We start from the raw sequence: 17,286 nt of genomic DNA, 5'->3' as shown, positions 1-17,286 counted from the left end.
CCTTTTTCCAGCGAGTGCATGATGGCTGCAAAGATGACCATATGAAACTTGGGCTTGCATATGAACTGATTGAGACAACGCAGGTCCAAGATTGGTCTCCATCCACCCTTCTTCTTGGGCATGAAGAAATACGTGGAATAGAACCATGCACCGTGGCATGTTGTTGGACCAAGTTCTACCACTCCCCTCTATAGAAGAGAGTTCACCTCTAAGCCGACGACACTGTCATGAGAGTGATCCCTGAGGTAGGGCTAAAGCAGAATCATGGGTGAAGTAGCATTGTGAACTCAATCATATAGCCATGTTGAATGACATCCAGGACCCACTTGTCCGTTATCACACTCCAAGCTGGTAAAAAGAGTGCAAGGCTCCTCCCAAAGGGAGTGGGTCAGGTGTACGGTGGGAGGCAAGGTCGTTGCGGCTATCTAGGTGCACTCAGAAATATTACTTTTGCAAAGACTGCGCATAAGATGTTGGAGGCTTTGATGTGGAGCCTGGAGGACAGGGCCCTTGGGTCTTCTGTCGCTTGAGAGGATGCTCGTAGGACCGTTGATGGAAAAACTGAGGAGTTCTGAATCATGTCAGTGGCATGAGGTAGAACTTGCGCTTGGGTGCTAGTGTATAAATACCCGACAATTGTAGAGTGGTTCTGGAATCCTTGACAGAGTGGAGGGAATTGTCAGTCTTCTGACTGAAGCGGTGAGGCTCATCGAAAGGGAGGTCCTTTATGGTATTCCATACTTCCCATGGGAAACCAGACGATATAAAACAGAATGATATGAGAGGTAGCACAATTCCCTCCTCATGATGATCCCTGTAGCCATTGTGTGTGAAGAGGTGTCTGCTGTGTCCACAGAGGAATTGGAGTGTCGTCCTTGCCACCAGTTTGCCCTCCTCTAAGGTAGCCTGGAAGTGTGCATAATATTGCTGGGAAAGCTTGTCTGCAAAGTCCTCCACCTTGCCATAAGTTAAAAAGTCATATTTAGCAAATAGCGCCAGGTAATTGGAAATCCAGAATTGAAGGCTGGCCAAGAAGAAGAGTTCGCAGCCCAGAAGGTCCAGCCACTTACCCTCCTCATGTACCACAATGAAGTGTGGGTGTTGTTGCCTGGCCCATTCCATTGCCACATGAGGTGGGGGTGTTCCCCAGCCTGGATATAACTGTGGCCTCATAATAACCTCCATGACGTGCTTCTTGAGGTGGAGAGTCCAGCCCTCCCAGGTACGGCTTGGGAACATAAACATAAGAACGGCTGTACCGGGTCAGATCAAAGATCCATCTAGCCCAGTATCTGTCTACCAACAGTGGCCAAAAGGAAGGAAGGAGGCACATGGGCAGTGGGTATCATAGGCCACGTAAATAGCCTGGCATAGCCCCATCCACGCTCCGCCCCCATAACTCCTCCTGCCTGCTTCCAGTTCTTGTTCTTCGTGGCCCAAGCTGGGGCAGGGGCAGGGGCAGATTAGGGAGGCTGGGGCTGGTGCGCAAGGCCTGGGGCTGCGGGGGCTGGGGCCAGACCGTGCTGCCAGCCCAGCACTCTGAGGCTGGGGTTGGGGGGGGCACTGGGACTGTGCTGCCTGCAAGGCACTCCAGGGCTGGGGTTGGGGGAGCTGTAGCTGTGCCATCTGCCCAGCACTCTAGGGGTAGGGGCGTTCAGGTGGACTGGGGCAAGGAGCCAATGGCGGCCGCGGGGGTTCTCTGGGCTCTGGTGGGGGGGAGAGAGGGAGGAGGAGTCTCAGGACAAAGGGGAGCATGGGGGCTAGCCTCCCGCAACGGATGGTTCACTTAACACCCAGGTAAAGGTAGATACTGCACATGAATGAAATGTGAAATTAAATGAATGAGCTAAGGCAGGAAGCGCAGATCTTGACCCCAGTGTTTTCAGTATAATCAAGTACCCAGGCATGGGTCCAGGGGCGCAGACTGGGGGAAAACTGGTAAAAACAGTGTCTGAAAATCCTTAAAATCCTAAAACTACTACTAATATTAAAACTACAACAAAAGAACAACAAAAAAACTCCACCTATGTACAATACTAAAAAGTCTTTTCTTTTTTTTTTAAAGTATGTTACAGAGACACAGAAGGAAAGCAGAAACTCTAATCTGGACCATGTGGCAGTGAGAAGGAACTGAGGGCACAGTCAGTCCGCCCTGCCCTTTATCGCCTCAGACAAAACCATGAGGCGGAGCAATGGCATATGTGCAGACCAACAGACATTACTACTTTCAAATTCTCTGGCTCCAGACGCACAATGCGTATAACTCTTAGCAGAATACAACAGGGACCATCACTCAAAGAAGAGCTCTGACGGGGCGAAAAAGGAGAGAGAGTTGTAGGAGGGGAAAGGGAAAAGTTACTCATATTCTGTTCTTGGGAAAAGTTGACAGGATCCTCTACAGAGAGAGAAATGGAGACAGGGATAGGGGAGGATTTGAGGAATGAGTCAAAGGTGGTGAAAGGCGGCTGGGTTTGTGGGATTCAATGAAGTTGGAAAAGTAGAGTTGTTTAATTAAGAAGATGACAGAACTGAAGGATTAAACAAATCTGTAGTGGAGGACACCGGCCTGCTCATATAATTTCCACCAGAGATGCACTAGAGGAGCAGAGGAAGCGGATGCTGGGAGTAAGCTAGGGCTGGGGAGGGCAGGGTGACCTTGCAATGGAATAGAGGGGCAACAGTGTCAAGGGTGGAGGACAGTGAACCAAGGAATGAATTCGCAATAACATCAAAGGAAGAAAGGGAAGAGAGGTCAGGAAAGAGGGCTGAGAGCAAACAAGTCATCCATGTTTATGGACTGGAAGTCACGGAAAGACCAACTGACAGGTCACGAGTGTGGGGGTGGGGGCTGATGGGTAATGCTGAAAGAGAACAGACATGAGTCAGAGAGGGGATCAGAGAGAGAGCAGTGCTCAGTGAAGACCAAGTCAAGTGAACAATGGTCTTTTTCATCAGTGGAAGCATTGAACCCATGCTGAAGGTCTAATGAAGGTGAGAGGGTAAGGAAATATGCAGCCAAGAAGTCAGATGGGTCACCAACGTGGAAATGAAGTCACCAAGGATCAGTGAGGGAGACTGTGAGGAGGGGAAAAAAAGAGAGCCAGGAGTTCAAGTCAGAAAGGAAGGCTGACGGGGAGGAATTTGGTGGACAGCAGATGGAATTTGGAGGACAGCAACATGGATGCCAGAATACAGATGAGGAGTGTGGGGAGAAGAGGAGGTTACTCACCTTGTGCAGTAACTGACGTTCTTCGAGATGAGTGTCCCTGTAGGTGCTCCACTCTAGGTGTCAGTGCGCCCCTGCGCCTTTGATCGGAGATTTCTGCAGCAGTACTCGTACCAGCCACGCATGCTCAGAGCCTGGCCCCTGCTCTGAGTATACCTCTAGTGAGCATGCGCGGCCGGTTCCCTCAGTTCCTTCTCTACAACGAAGGCTACCCCAACTCCAAAGTAGAGGGGGGAGGGTGGGTAGTGGAGCACCCACAGGGACACTCATCTCGAAGAACGTCACTTACTGCACAAGGTGAGTAACCTCCTCTTCTTCTTTGAAAGATGTCCCTGTGGGTACTCCACTCTAGGTGACTTCGAAGCAGTGTATCTCAAGGAGGTAGGGACTTCGGATCTGGCAGGAATGCAGCAGATAATACTGCCCTGCCTAATCAAGTATCAGAGAGAGGGCCCTGAGTAAGGGCATAGTGTTTGACAAATGTGTGCTCAGAGGACCAAGTAGCTGCTCTACAAATGTCAGTCAATGATACTTTACATAAGAAGGCTACAGAGGTAGATACAGATCTAATGGAATGTGTTCTGATCAATGCTGGAGGTGTAACGTTTTTTATCTGATAGCAGAGTCGTATGCAATTGGAGATCCAGTTTGAAAGTCTCTGGATAGAGATAGGCATGCCTTTGGAGTGCTCCACAATGGAGACAGAGTCTAGGAGAGTTTCTGAATGGTTTGGTTCTATCCAAATAGAAGGATAAGGCCCTGCGCACATCAAGTGTGTGCATTGTGGTGTCGAAGGAGTTTGCGTGTGGTTTTGGAAAGAACGTTGGTAGATGTATTGGTTCATTGATGTGAAATGAAGAGTGAACTTTTGGAAGGAATTTTGGGTGTAGGCGTAGAGTAATTTTGTCCTTGAAGAAGAGCGTATATGGTGGATCTGCCATAAGGGCTGCTATCTCGCCTGCCCGTCTGGCGGAGGTAATCGCCACCAAAAAGGCTGTTTTCATCGAGAGGTGCAAGAGGTAGCAGGTGGCTAAGGGCTCAAAGGGTTGATGAGTTAAACAGGACAATACTAGGTGAAGATCCCATGGAGAGGTAGGTGACTTAATGTCTGGATATAAGGTTTGGAGTCCCTTCAGGAAACGCTTGGTGATGGGATGAACGAAGACCGAGGTATTGTCAATTGTACCATGAAAGGTTGTGATGGCAGCTAAGTGGACTCTGATGGAGCTGAAGGAAAGGCCGGATTGATTAATGTCCAATAGATAGTCGAGTATGCAGGGAAGAGGTGCCAAGGTAGAAGACAGTTATTTAGTTGAACAACATTTTGTGAATCGTTTCCACTTTCGGAGATAGGTGGTACAGGTGGATTGTGTTCTGCTTTGTAGAAGTACCCTCTGAACTTGATCGGAACAGTCTAGTTCTCCTTGCGAGAACCATGAAGGTACCAGGCTTTGAGATGAAGCATGGAGAAATTGAGGTGAAGAAGCTGGCCGTGTTGCTGTGATAAAAGGTTCGGGATGAGAGGCAGGGAGATTGGTGGTCGGATTGACATTCTGGTTAGGAAAGGGAACCACGGTTGTCTCGGCCATGAAGGTGCGATCAAGATCCCCCTGGCAAGATCCGTTCGTATCTTTATGAGGACCTTGTTGAGCAATGGTATTGGGGGAAATGCATAAGCTAAGTCCCGGTGCCATGGGATCATGAATGCGTCTCCGAGGGAGTGTTTGCCCAGTCCCGCCCTGGAGCAAAAATTGAGGCATTTCGTGTTTTTCACGGTTGCAAAGACATCTATGGTTGGGTGACCCCAAGTGCGAAATATGTTGTAGATGACTCCCTCGTCTATCTCTCATTCGTGCTCCGAAGGGAAACGTCTGCTTAACTCATCAGCAGTGGTGTTCATCACCCCTGGGAGATAAGCAGCTGATATGCGGATGTGGTTCGCAAGGCATCAATTCCAGAGTTTTATGGCCTCTGAGCAAACAGTGTGGGAACGAGTCCCTCCTTGTCTGTTTACGTAGAATATGCAGGCAATGTTGTCTGTCATTATGTGTACATGCCGATTCTTGATTAGTGGAAGGAAGCAGCAGCAGGCATTCCGTATAGCTCGAAGTTCTAGAACATTTATGTGCACGGAGGTCTCGGAATGAGACCATAGCCCGGGGACTGTTTGGTGAGAGATGTGTGCCCCCCAGCCCATGAGGGATGCATCGGTCACTATTATCAGAGTTGGGGAGGTCTGGAGGCAGGGGACTCCAGAGCAGAGGTTGTAGGGGACTGTCCACCATATGAGAGAGAGTCTTTGACTCGGTAGGGTATGGCCAGGTGTTTGTTTAGTGAGTGCACGTTTGGTTTGTAAACTGTGGCCAGCCAAGCTTGGAAGCACCTCATGTAGAGACGTGCGTTCTGGACCACGAAGGTGCACGAGGCCATGTGCCCTAGTAGTTGGAGGCAGTCTCGGGTGGTGACCCGGGGGCTGTTGCAAAGTCTCATAGCCAGCAGTTTTATGGTATTGAATCGGTTGGGTGGGAGAGATGCCAGTCCGGTTGTGGAGTGGAGGCTCGCTCCTATAAACTCCAGGTGCTGGGTAGGACTTAATGTGGATTTACTTTTGTTTATTTGCAGGCCCAGGGATAGGAAGCAATCGATGGTGAGTTGTGTGAAGCGGAGGGCCTCGTCGAACATGGAGGCTTTCGGGAGGCAATCGTCGAGGTAAGAGAATATTATGACTCTTTTTTTCCTGATGTAGGCAGTGACGACTGCTAGGAGCTCGGAGAAAACTCAAGGGGCAGTGGAAAGGCCGAATGGTAGAACTCTGTATTGGAAATGTGTTGAGCCGAGGGTAAAATGAAGAAAACATCTGTGGGCCTGGTGGATAGTGACGTGAAAGTAGGTGTCTTGTAGGTCGAGAGCTGAAAACCAATCGCCCTGCTCTAGTGCTGGAATTATGGTGGTGAGAGTAACCATCTTGAACTTTTGCTTTTTGACAAATTTGTTGAGTTTCCTGAGGTCGAGGATCAGTCACTATCCTCCAGTTTTCTTTTCTGTTAAGAAATAATGGGAGTAGAACCCTTTCCCCTTGTGGCATTCAGGCACAGGTTCGATAGCCCCCAGGGGAAGGAGATGTTGTACTTCTTGCTGGAGGTGTAGCTCATGAGAGGTGTCCCTGCAGAGGAATGAGGATGGGGGGGTGGGTGGGAGGTAAGGAGAGGAAGGGGATAGAATACCCAGTTGTGATGACCTCTAGAACCCACTTGTCGGTGGTAATATTCTGTCATTGGTGCAAAAATGGTTGTAGGCGGTGTCCAAAGATAGTTGTAGGCAGTGCATATGCTGAAGTTGGGACGATGTTTACGAGACCCTCGACCAAAAGTTCAAATCTGCTTATTAGCTGGAGGAAGTTGGGGCATCCCGGAAGAATTGGGGCGACGCCGATGGTATCTGGATCTCTGGCGTTGGTGTTGCTATTGTTGATCCTGAGATCTTAGGAAATGCTGAGTATATGGGGGGTAGCGTGGACGGTGGTAAGGTTGATATCTGTACTGTCGCCTTCTGGTTGCAGGGGTTTGGATGCCTAAGGATCGAAGATTGCCCTTGAGTCCTTCATTGAGTGGAGCACCTCATTCATGGTGGAAGCAAAGAGTTTATCACCATCAAAAGGGAGATTCTCTATGGTGCTCTGAACCTCACGAGGAAAGAGGGAAGAGGAGAGCCATGAACCTCGGCGCGTGACTACCGCTGTAGCAGTGGATTTTGCTGCAGTATTGGCTGCATCTAGAGCTGCTTGAAGAGCTGTGCGTAATATGATTTGGCCCTCGGAAACTAAAGCTGTGAACTGTTGTTTCTTCTGGTCTAGAATGTGTTCAATAAAGTCCATGAACTTGTTATAGTTTCTATGGTCGTACTTTGCCAGAATTGCGGTATAATTGGCAATTCAAAATTGTAAGGTTGAAGAGGCATACACTTCGCGACCCAGCAGGTCTAAATGTTTGCCTTCCTTGTTGGCTGGGGTATGGCGGAAATACTGTTGTTTGTTCCTTTCATTGGCTGCATCCACTACCAGTGAGTTTGGTGCATGATGTGAGAAAAGGAAGGGAAGGATGTCATAAGAAGAAGAAAGAGGGAAGTAAAGCTTCTTCAGGCATTACTTCAGATGGTACTTCAGTTGGTACTGGGTCAGGAGCAGGAGCTGATTGATCCTGAGAATGAGAGGGTGCTGCCAAGTGAGTCATATCATTTGGACGTTCGCGTCTCGTCGGATTGGAATAGCGGGTGTGCTGCCAAGGGAAAGGTGCCCATGGGGCCCAATACTGCCATGGTGGTGGAAAAGGCATAGGTGGTGCCATCCAGGGGTTAACGCACCAGGAGGCAGGGTCTCGAGGATAGTCTGAGACAATTCTCCTATGCCCGCGGGTGACAGGACTCCGACGATGGAATTCGGATTGCATTGAAACATCACCCTGTAGTTCAGACTCCTCCTCACTGGAGGATGGCTGTTCGGACCCTGAATCATTCGTAAGGGAGAAGCAGTCTTTAAGGAAGGGCAATTGCAGCGTAGGTGACACTAAGAGATCACTTGACTGGGTAAATGGCAGCACTGAGGCAGCTGAAGGTGAAGGCTGATAGAATTGCTGTGAGGGAACCCAGGCTTGCACGGAGTTCTTAGTCTTGGCTCCGTGCCAAGTAGCGCTGTTAATGCCAGTGCTGGAGTCGGTGCCATGCCATTAATAGCAGGCTGCAGTGCCTCGAGGAGGGGTCCTGATATGTCGGCACTGCGACAGGTGCCATAATCGAGGCAGACAACTGAAAGCCTGTCACCTTGGCACTGGAGCTTCACGCTGCCGCCAAAAGCACAGGCGGGTTTAACACGGTGCCAGAGGAGCCCAGCTCGTCGAAAGTGCTCAGGCGGGGGAGCACCGGTAAGGAGACTGTGGATCTGACTGGAGAAGGTTTGTGTCTAAGGGCTTCTTTTGAATTTGACAGAAGGTGCCCTCGGTTTTGCTGCTTTCTTCTGCTTTTTAGAAGTGGGAGAGCGGTGTCGATGAGTGGAGGCAGACTCCGCGCCAGGGTCTGAGGTGAACCCTAGGGATTTTTGAAGTAGAATAAGTTTAAGTTTTAGCTCCCTGTCCTTTCTCGCTCTGGAGCTTAGTTTAGTGCAGTGAGCACATTTTTGGGGAATATGGGTCTCCCCCAAACATTTTATGCACTGTGAATGTCCATCGGAGAGAGGGATAGCGTCCTTACAGGAGGAGCAGAGCTCAAAGCCTGTGGAGCCAGGCATATCTGAAGCGGCTGAAAGAACAATGTTGTTTTTTTTTTAAACAGGAGAAAAAGGGTAAGTAACACTAACTAACAAGAAACTGTCTAACTACAAGTTATTTTAAGATGAGGAAAGAAATTCTTTAAGGAGTCTGCTGAGCTCCGTCTCAAGCCAGGGACGGTAGAGAAGGAACTGAGGGAACCAGCCACGCATGCTCGCTAGAGGTATACTCAGAGCGGGGGCCAGGCTCTGAGCATGGGTGGCCAGTACAAGTACTGCTGCAGAAATCTCCGATCAAAGGCACAGGGGCGCACCGACACCTAGAGTGGAGCACCCACAGGACATCTCTCGAAGAAGCATCATGGGTAGCTACAGAGAGATAAGATTATTTTTAAAAGGTTCAGCTTACAAATGCTAATAAGTGGTAAACTTGTAGAATTGCCAAAATCCTGCATCCTAACCTCTTCCAATAAGCAACTGAGTTTTTGTTTTTTATTTTACTTTTATTGCTGAAGTATAGAATCATCCATTTATTCTGTCATTTTTCTTTGCAAAATCCACTCTCTTGACTGAAATCGTATTTGCCATGGAAAATATGATCATCTCAGTCTTGTATCCTATTGTTCTTTACTATATTTTCAAGGCAAACTGAACCAGGGTAAGTGTACTCATAGCATTATTTACGTCATGCTCATTACTTATGCTAGGGAGCAGAAGAGAATACAACAATCACATTATCCTTTGTCCTTATTTTATCTCATTGTAAACCATAATATAAAAGTTTAAAACATGGGCTCATTCAGTTCAATGTAGAGCACCAGTTTTAACAGGAGAAATACATTCTCCGATGGATGAAGATCAAATCAGTATTAAAAAAACCAATCTACATAAAGATAGAAAAATTTAAATCTTACACTCATGCTACACCACTTAGTCAGATTTCATGCTTTCTATGGTAAGGCAGGTTTCTAAAACATCATGGGAGCAATTTTTCCCTTAATTACATCTCCTTACTATAGCGAGTAATTTAATTTGTTACAGAAGCAGTAGCTGCTTTTAACTTAATTCTACAACCATTTCACGAAGGTAGAGGAGGATGATATAAAAAAACAAGCTGCACTAAACTAGAAAATGTCCAAAGCTGCTGTAAAATTTGCACAAAAAGAGTCTATGATCTCCCATTAAGATCCTGTGATTAAATTAATAGGATGGGTAGGGGAATCATTTCTAAAGAACTGGATTTGGAGCATTACAGGCAGTTAAGTGCAGCTGCAGAAGTTGACATTTAGGATTTTTGTCTTTATACACATAGAAACAGAAGATAAAGAGGAGTCATCGGGAGGCGACTGTGCCTTCATTCTTCATAAGGTACCTAACACAATGACTAGGGCCTTTCGGAGCTACCACAATAACATTAAACAATAGTAAGTAGGTACTGGAAAAGACAGCTAATCAATTCATTTGGACTGAATGAATCTCCATTTCCACTTTGCAACATAAACACTTTCTAATGGAGGTTTTCCTGAGCTTGGCCCAAAATTCCCTGCTCTTAACTGTTACAGAGCTTGCTGTGAAATGGTTTTCTGCCTGGCTGCCACCTTCGGAGCTTCATTTACACTGTATTATAGGCGGTGTAGGTAGAGACACCAATGGTAGGGTTGCCGGACACTGCCCATTACAAGCTCTTGTTTCAATTCCTTATAACTTTGCAAACTTTAATTGTTTGGGCAGAAATTTCCCATGCCAGATGTCTACTTCAGGCTGATTGATATATTTATTAACATCAGCAATACTAGCTCAATCATTTTTCATAACAAAGTGATAAGAAATTATGTCAATTTACTCATGTTAAAAAATTCTTACAACATTTTATTAAGAGGCTCTAGTACCTCCAAGTTTTGAAGCAGGGTCTTGAAATTTTTCAAGAAGGGGGTGCCACTATGGTATCAAAGCCTTTCGTTCTCTCCAGATAATTTGGCCACATTTCGACAAGCATGAGCTTCTGAAAATCTCAGTTCACATATACCCAACAGAAAGCTGTTAAAGTTTGGCAGCTAATCTCTCCAAGGATTACATCTGTACTAAGTATGCTTCATCCTAGCGCTACGGTGCTGAGCAGGCCTTTCCTGCAATTGCTCCTCTGGACAGCCATAGGCCACTGTGGAACAGAGCACAGGAATTGAGAACAAGGAGACTGCCTCTTCTGGACTTACAATATTCCCTCTGTTGGTACTCACGCAGGGAGAAGGAAACAGAGGAGATAGCCTCACTGGAATGCAAGGACTAGGAGCTAGGCCTAGGCAAGAGAGCTGGGAGGGGAGACAAGGGGCTTGGCTACAGTTGAGAGTTACAGCGCTGGTGGTGGCTTTACAGCGCTGTAACTTACATCCTGTCCACACTGGCAAGGCACATACAGCGCTGTATCTCCCTGGCTACAGCGCTGCATGTACTCCACCTCGACGAGAGGAATAAAGAGAACAGCACTGCTCTTGCGGCACTGAGGTGCCAGTGTAAACAGTGATTAATCTTACTACGCTGTAACTGACCTCCGGAACCTTCTCATAATGCTTTTTAAGTAAAGATAACACTCTCTGTTTTGTTGTGATGCCTCTGTTTTGTTTTGTTGTGAACTCGTGGCTCCCGGAGCTCCTTATCTAAAAAACAAACACAGCTACTGTTTGCTCGAGCAGAGTCAGGCAAAGGGATGAATGTCCATAGCTAGTGTTTGCTTGAGGAGAGAAGCAGTCCGGAGGGGGGGAAAGGGGGTCCGATTTGGAGCAGCTGCTTATCTGGTCTGAAGGCTATTTGCATTTAGTGAATGAGAGAGGGGTAGGGGAAGGGGTTGAAACTTTTTAAATGATTGAAGGTTGGTGCTGTGTATCTTCAAGTCCTTAGAACTTGCAAGGGAGGGAGCTGACATAGCGTCAGCTCCAAAAATTCACTCTCTCTGTCTTCCCGACGCTCCCTGTCACACTCCACCCCACCCCCCTTTTGAAAAGCACGTTGCAGCCACTTGAACGCTGGGATAGCTGCTCACAATACACCACTCCCAACACCACTGCAAATGCTGCAAATGTGGCCACACTGCAGCGCTGGTAGCTGTAGTGTGGCCACACTGCAGCACTTTCCCTACACAGCTGTACGAAGACAGCTTTAACTCCTAGCGCTGCACACCTGCAAGTGTAGCCAAACCCAAGGATACTATCTTGAACTGTCACTAGGATAGTCTGGAGGGGCTGAGGCAGAAAAGGTCAGGCCTGGGGGGAAGGAAAGTGGAGGGTAAGGCCAGAAGATCTATTACCACTAGAATTCACTCCCCCCATAGAATATAAACTCAGGATTCCCATGTCTCATTATTCCTCTGCTATCAGCAAATACTGTGAAACCACTGGCAAAATTCATGCCTCATTTCCTTTTAGTGACTGCCCACAAAGAAGATGACAGCCTTCCAAAAAAGAACTAGACAAATTCATGGAAGATAGGGTTAGGGTAAGGGTTGTGATGGGCAGGGATGGTGTCCCTAGCCTCTGTTAGCCAGAAGCTGGGAATGGGTGACAGAGGAGGGATCACTTGATGATTACCTTTTCTGTTCATTCCCTCTGGGACACCTGGCATTGGCCACTGTTGGAAGACAGGATACTGGGCTAGATGGACCTTTGGTCTATCCCAATACGTCCATTCTTATGTTCTACTATTATCATTACTCTTTTAGCTCAAGAGGCAAAAATCTATGCTTTGGACCTAACGGTTTCTCTAACACTATTAATGAACCATCTGGAAGTTAATATGGTTCAACAGGATTGAATTTATGGCACTGAATGAGGCAGAGATCCTATGGAAAAAAGTAATAATGATCATATCATTAAAGACTGCATGGGCAACTTTAATTTTGGCATCTCCTAACTTTTGCATTCTTGACTTTTCAGCCTTAATATTCTTTTAATGTCTTTTTTTGTTTTTTTGGTATGTAATTGTGTGTTTCCGTGAACAGAGACCTGAAAACTGCAAATTTTACATGTCCTTGAGGAGAAAGAGCAAATGGTCCCGTATGAGAGGGGTGAAAAATGGACCTGTTCAAACACAATTCCACCTATGCCTGCCAGAGTCTGCAAATGTGTCAATATCATCTCATGATCAATAGTATCAAGGCTACTGACAAAATTACAGCCAATGAGCCTTATCCTGAGGGTTCAGCATGTCCTGTGTGATTAAATAAACACAGAAGTAGTCAAACCACAGTTTTGAATTGTGGAGAGAAGACTAAGGGCTAGTTTACACTGGCAACGTTAAAGTGCTGCCGTGGCAGTGCTTTAACATGGCTTGTTTAGTCGTGGCGCAGCGCTGGGAGAGAGCTCTACCAGTGCTCTCAAAAAACCACCTCCATGAAGGGCGCTGCTCTCAGAGCTGGGGCACTGTCTACACTGGTGCGTTACAGCACTGAAACTTGCTGTGCTCAGGCAGTGTTTTTTCACACCCTGAGCAAGAAAGTTGCAGCGCTGTAAAGTGCCAGTGTGGACAAGCCTTCAGAGAGTCCTGTGCACTAGAAGTCATTTCAAATCTAGTGGCACCCAATAGAATGGGAAAAAAGATTAATCACTTGTTCAGATTATGTTAGCTGTTAGCAAATGGAATCAAGCTCTCCACACTAGCAGAATGATAAAAATTAAAGTTTCAAAAGTTTAGCTTTGTGCTAATTCTCAGGAACTGTCTTTGCTGTTGAAAATATGCATCTCCTGTTCTATGCAGGCGGGAAAATATCTGAGAAAAGAATACTGTTAGCAAAACTTTAGTATTTGGTACTTATTTCTACATATGTGATGAAGTGGTACTGTCACAATTTGCATTCATTCTGACTACATGTAAGGGCAAGAGACATGGGGCCATGTGATCTAAAATATTTGTGAACTATCTCCTCTACCTGGTCAATGGTTTTTGACAACAAAAACAACTGACAGATTTCCCACTGACTGAGAGGGTCATATGTCCCTGTAAAGTAAAATAAAGAGGCCTTTATTTTACAGAGAATTTTAGGTAAACAAACTTCATTTAAGGCATGTAAAATTAGTCAACTTTTGTTGCAGAATGTTTCTCAGTTCCAAAAATGAAGGCAAATATTGTGTGGGCATAAAAGCACATAAAATAGTTAAATACTAGCAGGAAATATCCCCAAATATTGTGAGGATACATAACATTTTAAAAGTGAATTTAAGAGATGGACCGTATAACAACAAAAAATTGTCAGCACCTAAAATGGTGGCCATTAATAATGCTAGGGATTCTATTACGGGCTGATAGGTTCAGAAGAATCCATAAACTGAAGAACAGCAGCACTGTAGCCTTAGTGAACATTATTTTCTCATTTTGACAGTGACAGGAGCTGTACTATATTATGTAACAATAGGGTAATTCAACAAAATTCCCTCATCCCTCTGAAGAGCTAAGAATTATATTGGGTTTTAAATTTGCTCAGTCTGTTCTGTTCCACTGAAGACAATATAACTAACGAAGGGTTGGCAGTTTAAAGGTTCATTAAATTCAACAATTCTACCTGCAATGTGATGAATGTTTTTGTACACTGTAGAGCAGTGGGTCTCAAACTTTTTTACTGGCGAAGCGTTTCACACAGCAAGCCTCTCAGTGCAACCCCCCCTAGTAAATTAAACACACTTTTTAATATATTTAACACCATTATAAATGCTGCAGGCAATCAGGGTTTGCTGTGGAGGTTGAGAGCTCATGACCTCACAGCCTCCTGAGGGGTCCCGACCCCCAGTTTGAGAATCCATGCTCTAGGGTTAGCTATTCTATAAAAGTCAGATGCAAGGTGTGGGAACTGCCTCTGCAGTCCTGTTAGAGGAGGATTAAATTAATGTAAACTAGGAACCTTTTAGTTCATGATCGCAGGGTCCATACGGGGAAGTTAAAGTGCAGCACTTTGATGCACATTTCTGTTCATATCAAACTGTGGGGCAGTGTAGATATGCCCTATGTTAAATTATTATTAGTAAGGCTACAAGTCTGTCACAGAGGTCACAGATTCTGTGACTTTCCAGGACCTCTGTAACTTCCACAGCTACGCCAGCCAGTACCGCTGACCCCAGGGCCGCCCGAGCAGCTGGTATGAACCCAGGGCCAGCTGTACCTGCTGCTGCCCAGGCGGCCCTAGGCAGCTGGCCCCAGGGCCGGCTGAGCAGCGGCTGATGCAGCTGGCCTCAGGGGCCACCGAAGCAACAGCGGCCCTGGAGCAACAGTGGCACCCCCCACCACCACTGGCACAGGAGCAGCGCCCCCCCTCACCAGAGCAGCAGCGGTGCCATATTCCCACCCACTACCTCCCCTGGAGCAGCAGTGGTGCCCTGGGCTGCCTCCCCCTCGAGAAGCAGGGGCACCCCAGAGCCCACAGAAGAGCAGCAGCAGTGCCCCGGAGCTCCCCAGAGCAGCTAAGATTTAGTCAAGGGTATTTTTAGTACAAGTCATGGACAGGTCAGGGCCTTGAATTTTTGTTTATTGCCCCTGATCTGTCCATGACTTTTATTAAAAATACCCATGGCTAAATCTTAGCCTTAATTATTAGCAATAAAATAGGAAAACACAAAAGCCAAGAAGGAAGTTTTCTTCCAGAACAGCTTTGAAAGACAGATGTAATTTACTAGTTACATTCCTAGTAAACAACTTTTAAATAAGATGCTGCCTCTGGCCCAGATTTTCTATTTTAACTGAGTAGTTAGCTCGTTTTACACATATATGTTCAAAGAACTGCCAGTAGTTACCTAACAAAACAAAACACTTATCAATAGCAGAGAAAAACCTTTCAACTCACTAGAATACAGCAGTACTTCTCAGCCTTGAAGAACCAACTTTGTTATCAAATGGAGGAGTCAGTCTCACCTCAGTCCCTGGAAAAATCATAGAGCAGGTCCTCAAGGAATCAATTCTGAGGAGAGGAAAGTGATCAGGAACAGTCAGCATGGATTCACCAAGGGCAAGTCATGCCTGACTAACCTAATTGCCTTCTATGAGGAGATAACCAGGTCTGTGGATGAGGGGAAAGCAGTGGATTTGTTATTCCTTGACTTTAGCAAAGCTTTTGATACAGTTTCCCACAGTATTCTTGCCAGCAAGTTAAAGAAGTATGGGCTGGATGAATGGACTATAAGGTGAATAGAAAGTTGGCTTGATCGTCAGGCTCAACGGGTAGTGATCAATGGCTCCATGTCTAGTTGGCAGACGGTATCAAGCGGAGTGCCCCAAAGGTCAGTCCTGCGGCCAGTTTTGTTCAATATCTTCATTAATGATCTGGAGGATGGCGTGGACTGCACTTTCAGCAAGTTTGCAGATGACACTAAACTGGGAGCAGTGGTAGATACTCTGGAGGGTAGGGATAGGATACAGAGGGACCTTGATAAATTAGAGGATTGGGCCAAAAGAAATCTGATGAGGTTCAACAAGGACAAGTGCAGAGTCCTGCATTTAGGACGGAAGAATCCCATGCACCGCTACAGACTAGGACCGAATGGCTAGGTAGCAGTTCTGCAGAAAAGGACCTAGGGGTTACGGTGGACGAGAAGCTGGATATGAGTCAACAGCGTGCCCTTGTTGCCAAGAAGGCTAACGGCATTTTGGGCTGTATAAATAGGGGCACTGCCAGCAGATCAAGGGACGCGATCATTCCCCACTACTCGACATTGGTGAGGCCTCATCTGGAGAACTGTGTCCAGTTTTGGGCCCCACACTACAAGAAGGATGTGGAAAAATTGGAAAAAGTCCAGTGGAGGGTAACAAAAATGATTAGGGGGCTGGAACACATGACTTATGAGGAGAGGCTGAGGGAACTGGGATTGTTTAGTCTGCAGAAGAGAAGAATGAGGCAGGATTTGATAGCTGCTTTCAACTATTTGAAAGGGGGTTCCAAAGAGCATGGATCTAGACTGTTCTCAGTGGTAGCAGATGACAGAACAAGGACTAATGGTCTCAAGTTGCAGGGGGGAGATTTAGGTTGGATATTAGGAAAAACTTTTTACTAGGAGGGTGGTGAAGCACTGGAATGGATTACCTAGGGAGGTGATGGAATCTCCTTTCTTAGAGGTTTTTAAGGTCAGGCTTGACACAAGCCCTGGGAATTGGTCCTGCTTTGAGCAGGGAGTTGGACGAGATGACCTCCTAAGGTCCCTTCCAACCCTGATATTCTATAATTCTATGAATAAAATATTGAGGACACCACTGACTTCCTAACGTTAGTTGACAATGTTTGCATTATGAAATTGCATCATCACAACTTTTAACATTTTAATACACAGATACAAAAATCAGAATGCAATATTTGGACATTATGGCATGATTTATCGTGGATGTCTCCCTCTTGTCCCTCTGCTTCCTACCTGCTTGGAGAAATTAGAAGGAATCCTTGTAACTCATGCGTTTTCCTCTCCATTGTTGAGGCACTCTTTATAATTCCCATCTGCTCTACACAGATTCTTATGAGAGGAATCTCTAAAAAGGGATGAGGCACAGAGACTGTCAAGCAGCATGGAGTGGAATTAGACAATGTATCCAAGTTGTGCAATTCCACCCAACACAGAAAAGAAATAGACCAAACCGTCCCCAAGGGGAGTTGTAGATAAGAAAGTTAAACCTAGCTCTGTGCCACAAAGCAAGGTATCAGTTTTGACGTCTCACTAATGCAGTAGACACATGAATGGTAGATAAAGCAGCTGTCTACCCAAAGTACCTCTTCTCTTGATGCAAGGCTACCTTTCCTGAAATTGTGGCTGGAAACCCAAGGACAAATGGAAAATCTCTGGTA

The 17,286-nt window shown here is 46.3% G+C and overlaps 2 protein-coding genes across 6 annotated transcripts in view; one reads left to right on the top strand and one right to left on the bottom strand.

Moving 5' to 3' along the window:
• The window catches only part of STARD9 (StAR related lipid transfer domain containing 9), a 321,608-nt gene extending 308,430 nt beyond the window's left edge, over positions 1-13,178 (top strand). The window contains exon 35 of the transcript XR_007774876.1: positions 13,153-13,178. The gene's annotated coding sequence lies outside the window, so the exon portion shown is untranslated. The remainder of the gene's footprint in view (positions 1-13,152) is intronic.
• Positions 1-17,286, bottom strand: part of TTBK2 (tau tubulin kinase 2) — a 202,933-nt gene that overhangs the window by 75,120 nt on the left and 110,527 nt on the right. The gene's annotated exons all lie outside the window — the stretch shown is intronic.

The sequence above is a fragment of the Gopherus flavomarginatus genome, chromosome 5, assembly GCF_025201925.1.
Source record: "Gopherus flavomarginatus isolate rGopFla2 chromosome 5, rGopFla2.mat.asm, whole genome shotgun sequence".
NCBI classification, from domain to species: Eukaryota; Metazoa; Chordata; order Testudines; family Testudinidae; genus Gopherus; species Gopherus flavomarginatus.
The sequence above is the reverse complement of the archived record's forward strand: the minus strand, read 5'-3'. Positions and strand labels throughout refer to the sequence as shown.